This window comes from Malaya genurostris, chromosome 2 (assembly GCF_030247185.1).
Source record: "Malaya genurostris strain Urasoe2022 chromosome 2, Malgen_1.1, whole genome shotgun sequence".
NCBI classification, from domain to species: domain Eukaryota; kingdom Metazoa; phylum Arthropoda; class Insecta; order Diptera; family Culicidae; genus Malaya; species Malaya genurostris.
In genome coordinates, this window is record NC_080571.1 from 126,055,566 (window position 1) to 126,062,029 (window position 6,464).

Sequence of the window (6,464 nt, forward strand, 5' to 3'; positions counted from 1 at the left end):
TGACTGGCGTTATAGCAAATAGCTGTGCCATAAACAGATGTGACAGCTGTCACATCAAAGGAGAAGAAGAAGAAGAAGAAGAAGACAGCAGATGAATTGATAGAGCACATTCAACGTGTTCATAAGTTGCCTGCTAAGTATTGTTATAAGTGTACATTCAAAGGATGCATACAATTATTTTCGAATATATACGGCTTTAAAAAGCATTTGAAAATTCATAAATTTGATTCGAATGAATGTGATCAACATCTTGATTCCGGAAATAACACTATTGATTCAAAAAATTATGAGCCTCCATGTAAGATTAAGATATCTGATGGTAGTACAACTCATAACGATTTCTCTCACAATGAATATATAAAACACTTTCAGCAAAATGCGATAGAGTTTACTTTAGGTATGCATCAACGGCCAAACGTTACCAATTATGATGTACGAGATATACAAAAGGTAACCCAAAAATTTTGCATCAATATTGTTGAACACATTAATGACATTGATATATCTGTTGTATCAGCGTTCAGAATATTAAATTCTTTCAGTGTAACTGCGCTTTACTATGAACTATTTATCTAGATATTATGTAACATTCAATTAGTGTGTTTACGACAATGACTACCTGAAAATAAAAGATAAAAGTATGGTCTGAGAAAGAGCCGGTCTCTTCTTCGATTGGACTTCAAGCAAACAACATGTTTTATTTAACAACTACCGAAACCCCCGAAAAGTTCTTCCAGATAATTATCGTTTCGGACATAATAAGTGGCGACGAGAAAAAGTGTTTTTTATTGCGCGTGTATGGTTGTAAGCTACGAGTAAAGATTTTCGACGTGTGAGGAATATTTATGAAACGGCCATACTCTGTGTGTCAGAAGAGGATATAGTGGCATGAGTTTTCTTTTTCAACGGCAGTGGCTGTGTATTTTTTTTTAATTGGTAACGGAAAAGGTTCCAGCCAGAAAGTTAATAAGTGTACGAATTATTGTTCGAATTGGAAGTGTTTCATTGCTTCGATCACTTTTATTGCGACGTCAGAAACACTAGTTTAATTTTTCTTTCCATTGGTAGCGGAAAAAGTTCCGATCAGGAAATTGGTGAGTGTTCAATAGTTGTTCGACAGAGGAAAGGAAGTACTCAACATTCAGTGACAAAGCCGAAGTGACGATTTTTTGTATGTAGAACGCCATTTTGTTCAGTAGCGTCTTTTTGTTAGTGTAGACAGTGGATTTCTTTTGATGAGTATTGCCGAGCCATTTCGGAATATGACAAAACATTGCAGCTAACTGGCTAAGGACAATTCCAATTGAATATTGTTTGCTTGGTTGGATCTTTTAGAGGTTTTCAAGGCTTCGTTCAACGATTGTCACAAAGATTGGTGACATAAAAGTGAAGAGATATTCACCGACTCTTAAGGAAAGGAGTGTGGTGATGGTTCTTCGAACAACTAATAGATTACCTAATATGTGGGGCCGACTGAACGGAGGGTGGATGCTTTCACCTTTGACACAGCAACTGTCTGTGACTGTACAAAACGCTAACGATGTTTCGGAGTTCATTGGGACAGCCATAACGGAAACAAATAGGAAGGTGTACTCACCGAAGCAAGAATCAAAATGGAAACAATTCATTTGATGGTACAGATATATAATTGTAATTGTGAATTCTTAGTTCAATGATTATAATGGTTAAATGTATTCAGATTATGAATTTTGTAATATCTCCTTAAGGGGGAAGAGCTGTTGTATCAGCGTTCAGAATATTAAATTCTTTCAGTGTAACTGCGCTTTACTATGAACTATTTATCTAGATATTATGTAACATTCAATTAGTGTGTTTACGACAATGACTACCTGAAAATAAAAGATAAAAGTATGGTCTGAGAAAGAGCCGGTCTCTTCTTCGATTGGACTTCAAGCAAACAACATGTTTTATTTAACAACTACCGAAACACCCGAAAAGTTCTTCCAGATAATTATTGTTTCGGACATAATAATATCCATGGATAATCCACAAATAAGGTATCAGTTCCAAGCATACCTATTCTAATTGCAACATTGTTTTGATTTCATTGACACCGATTTTAAGTTTTTTAAGAATCTTGATAATAAGGATATTTTTAAGGAACCAATGGTAATTATATTAAATTAGAACCAAAATCAAAACGAACTGAATGAAACAATATCTCAATCAGGAAGAAAATCTTGTTTGGTTCTAAACCCTATTGAGTTCCAAATTCAAAAATTTTTTGAAGCAGATAATGTTTTGAGAAAACCTTATGAGCACTCAAAAGCATTAGAGAAATCATCTGGTATTAGCCATTTTGTGAACGGTAATGTGTGGAGAAGGATAAAGGATAAATATAAACAGGATGAGTATGTTCTACCTATCTGGCTATACGCCGACGAGTTTGAGATTAACGATCCACAGAGTTCACATTGCAAAATAGATTCGATTTGTAGTATATACTACACATTTCCCACGCTACCGGATAAGTACAAATCAAAACTGGTTAATATTTTTATAGCAGGTGCGATCAGAAAAGTGGTTATAGATGCAACTGGTGTAAACAAACTTATTGCAGCTTTGATCATCCCCTTCAAAAAAATTGAATCAGATGGAATTATTATAAAATCGGGCCAGCAGAAATTTAAAGTTAGATTTGTTCCTTGCTTATTTCAAGGCGATAATCTAGGAGTCCACTCTTTATTATTACTATCGGGAAGATTCAATGCAAATTTCTATTGTCGATTTTGTCGTAGACTTAGGTTGCAGCTACAAACTGACTGTAAAGAGCACGTTGAATCGTTGAGAAACAGGTATAATTATGATCAGGACGTTGCCGTTGGTCGTCATTCAGAAACTGGAATTGCTGGTAATTCTGCATTTAACGAATTAGTATCATTTCACGTGATCGAAAATTTGAGTGTGGACGCAATGCACGATTTGTTTAGCAACGGTGCTTGCAGGTACGGCCTTTTAACGGCATTGAATTATTTTTTATACAAAAAGAAATTTTTCAATTTTTCAGTTTTGAACACTAGACTGAATTTCATTAGCCGATCTTCTTTGGATGCGAGTTTAAGACGAATGCCAAATTTCGAAGCAGTTTATAATAAAAAAAAAATAAAGGAAAAATGATAACTGTGCGAATGACTGCAGCAGAAATGAAAGCATTCTGTAAAAATTTTACTTTCATAGTGGGGCCATTAGTACCACATCATGATTCTGTTTGGAGTTATTGCAGAACATTGGTTAAACTGGTTGAAGTAATTATGCTAAAGTCGTTTGATGAAACCAAATTGTTGGAAATGGAAGCTTTAATTCAATCACATCATGAGTTGTATCAAAATCTATTCAATGATACTCTCAAACCTAAGCAACATTTCCTTATTCACTATTCAAAAGTTATTCGAGAGTGTGGTCCCATCGGTTCTATAATGTGTTTCAGGAATGAAGCAAGGCATCAAAACTTCAAGAAGTATGCAAATGTTATATAATCACGCACAAACATTGCATATACGTTATGTATCAAATCATGTTTACAATTCAGTTATAATGTTTATCATAAAACTTTTTTTGATTCGGTAGATGAGGGAGATTTTCATGAGCACACTCTAAAATCCCGGCTTTATCATTCAAAAATTTTAAACTGTCCGTTCAAAGATGATGTAATATTATATTTGACAAATTCACTCACATTCGAAGGTACAAAATTTGAAACCGGATAATTTCTGACAATAACAAAAGCTTCTACTATCACACTGCTAGAAATAAAGGAATTGACAAATTGTCACAACCAGTTGTATGCAATATGTAGAAATTGGAAGGTAGGCAATTTTGATGATCATTTATTAGCATATGTAGCTGAAAAAAGGGTTGAAACGTTTAGTATAATAAGTTTGAACCTTATCGATGGAGCTCCGTTTCTCATTCATGAAGTGAACGATAGACATTTCTTTAGAAATAATAAGGATTTCGAATATGGTTTTTAATTTTAAATAAGTCAACACGTTACCACAGACTAACAGACAGAACACTCAAATTAGATTCTTCAATAATTTTAACGGTCATTTCGAATATTCCTTTATTTGGGACAGTACTCACATGTGTCATGATGGCGCCACGTTACCCTATCAAAAACATCCTGTCTGTCATCTAGACTGTGTTTATTTTTTTTCATTTACCAAGAGAGTTGCCATTCATACAGAATTACCTGTAATGTATTAATTTGTATACGTCCATGCGAATTTCATGCAGGATACAGATTTAATACATATTGCCAAAACTATATACACAATTGTGCCTACTTCTCATCCTCCAACGCAATACAAAATCGAACCCGTTTTGTTACAATATTTACTTGCTTCCGGTCTGCCGCCACTTAATTTCGGGTGAAAATTATCAACACAATAAAAAATAGTCTAGATGAACAACGTTGAGTCAAATAAATGGTTACCTTCCAACATCGCGGAAAAGTTAAATATATCATCAACGTAATCCAATAATTTATCGTGACGATTCATTTCCAAATATTTTGATGAAATCAGACATCCCTGCAAGCAGCTGATCGGTGCTGACAAACGAAGGGAAACCAACTAGTAAAAAAATTTTACATCACACAAGGGGTGTACAGATAGTAAATAGTTCGCGCAGTACAATATAGGTGGAACTAGTGCATCACGAAAAATTATTTTTATAAGAATTTATTCATACTGTCATGTCTGTTAGTCTGTGCCTCTACTTGTTCATCGAATATCTCGGCTTTGAAGGCTTGTATCATAAATCTACCGTGACACAGTCTAGATAATTTAGTTTAGATGCGATTAGTACATAAAAACATATATGTTATCGCGATAAAAATAAAGTCTTGTACTTTTCTGTGAAACAAAGTCATTTTCAATGCATCCACCTTTTTTTCCGCTTTGGTTTCCTGATAGCATTCTGAAAAAGGAGAGAGAAATAAAATTGGCTTGACAAGGCTGCCAAACACACAGACATTCAATCTTTGTGAAAGTTGAATATTTTTTCATTGTTCATTGGAATCCATGTAATGTCCAACCCATACGATAGATTAATGTGATAAAACTTCTCATCAAAATAATAAAATGTATGCTGGTTACCCGGTACAGTTTGCTCATATACGAGAGAGTACAAGAGAAATACGACGCGCAAAGGGAATTGAGCGAGCTACGTGGTCGATTTAAAACTCAACACGTGGCCCTCTGTCCTTAGACCTTAAGCCCCCTTTTATAAAACTTTTACGTAAACAACATTGATGAATGTATCAACACATCTTGCACGCTAAGACAACTTGCCGACGACAGCGTTGTGTCTATTATAGGACCCAAAGCTGCCGATCTCCAAGGACCACTGCAAGATACCCTCGACAATTTGTCGACATGGGCTCTTCAAATGGGTATTGAGTTCTCCACGGAGAAAACTGAGCTGGTTGTATTTTCAAGGAAGCGAGAACCAGCACAATAACCGGAACTTGGTGGGGTGCCTACCCATTAGTCCTAATCAGGTTCTACCAAACAACGATATTGTCCGTAATAGAACACGGATGTTTCTGCTTTCGATCCGCCGCGAACACCCATTTCATTAAAGTGGAAAGAATTCAGTAGCTGTTTGCGTATTTCCTTAGGTTGCATGCAGTCGACTCATATGATTAGTCTCGAAGTGCTCGCGGGCGTCTTACCGTTGAAAAACCGATTCTGGGATCTCTCATATCGATTGCTTATCCGATGCGATATCTTGAACCCGATGGTGATTGAAAACTTCGAAAGGCTTGTCGAGCTCAATTCTCAGACTCGTTTTATGTCCTTGTATTTTGATTACATGGCTCAGAATATTAATCCTTCTTCGTTTGTTTCCAACCGTGCTCATTTCTTGGATACTTCTGATTCTTATTCAATATCGTTAGTCTGGGTCCCTTCGCATTGTTCCATTCCGGACAATGAAAAGGCAGCTAAGGTGGGTGCAATAGAAGGTTACATTTATGAAAGACCAATCTGCTCCAATGAATTTTTCAGTATCTCTCGTCAGAAAACTCTCGAAAGTTGGCAAACTTCATGGACGAATGACGAACTGGGACGATGGCTACACTCCATTATCCCTAAGGTATCGACGAAACCTTGGTTCAGGGGAATGAACGTGAGTCGTGATTTCATTCGTGTTATGTCGCTACAAATCAAATCACTACACTTTCAACGCAAATCTCTTGCGTGTTGGGCTTGCGGAGAGCGCTATCTGCACCTGTGGCGACGGTTATCAGGACATCGAGCATGTCGTGTGGTCGTGCGTAGAGTATCGTGACGCCAGGTCGAAGCTACTGAAATCCCTCAGGGCTAGAAATATGCACATAGGGGTAGTCCCCAAAACAGAATGGAAGAAATGAATATAACTGTTTGAATATTTTTACTTTCGACTTATGACCAATGCAATATTTGTTGTTAGAATTACAG

The 6,464-nt window shown here is 36.2% G+C and overlaps 1 long non-coding RNA gene across 1 annotated transcript; it reads left to right on the plus strand.

Annotated features, from left to right (window-relative positions):
* Positions 1 to 1,998: 1,998 nt before the first annotated feature.
* LOC131427741 (uncharacterized) lies at positions 1,999 to 3,078 on the plus strand. Its single transcript, XR_009229305.1, has 2 exons — positions 1,999 to 2,966; positions 3,029 to 3,078. It is a non-coding gene; the product is annotated as an uncharacterized LOC131427741 (long non-coding RNA).
* Positions 3,079 to 6,464: the final 3,386 nt, after the last annotated feature.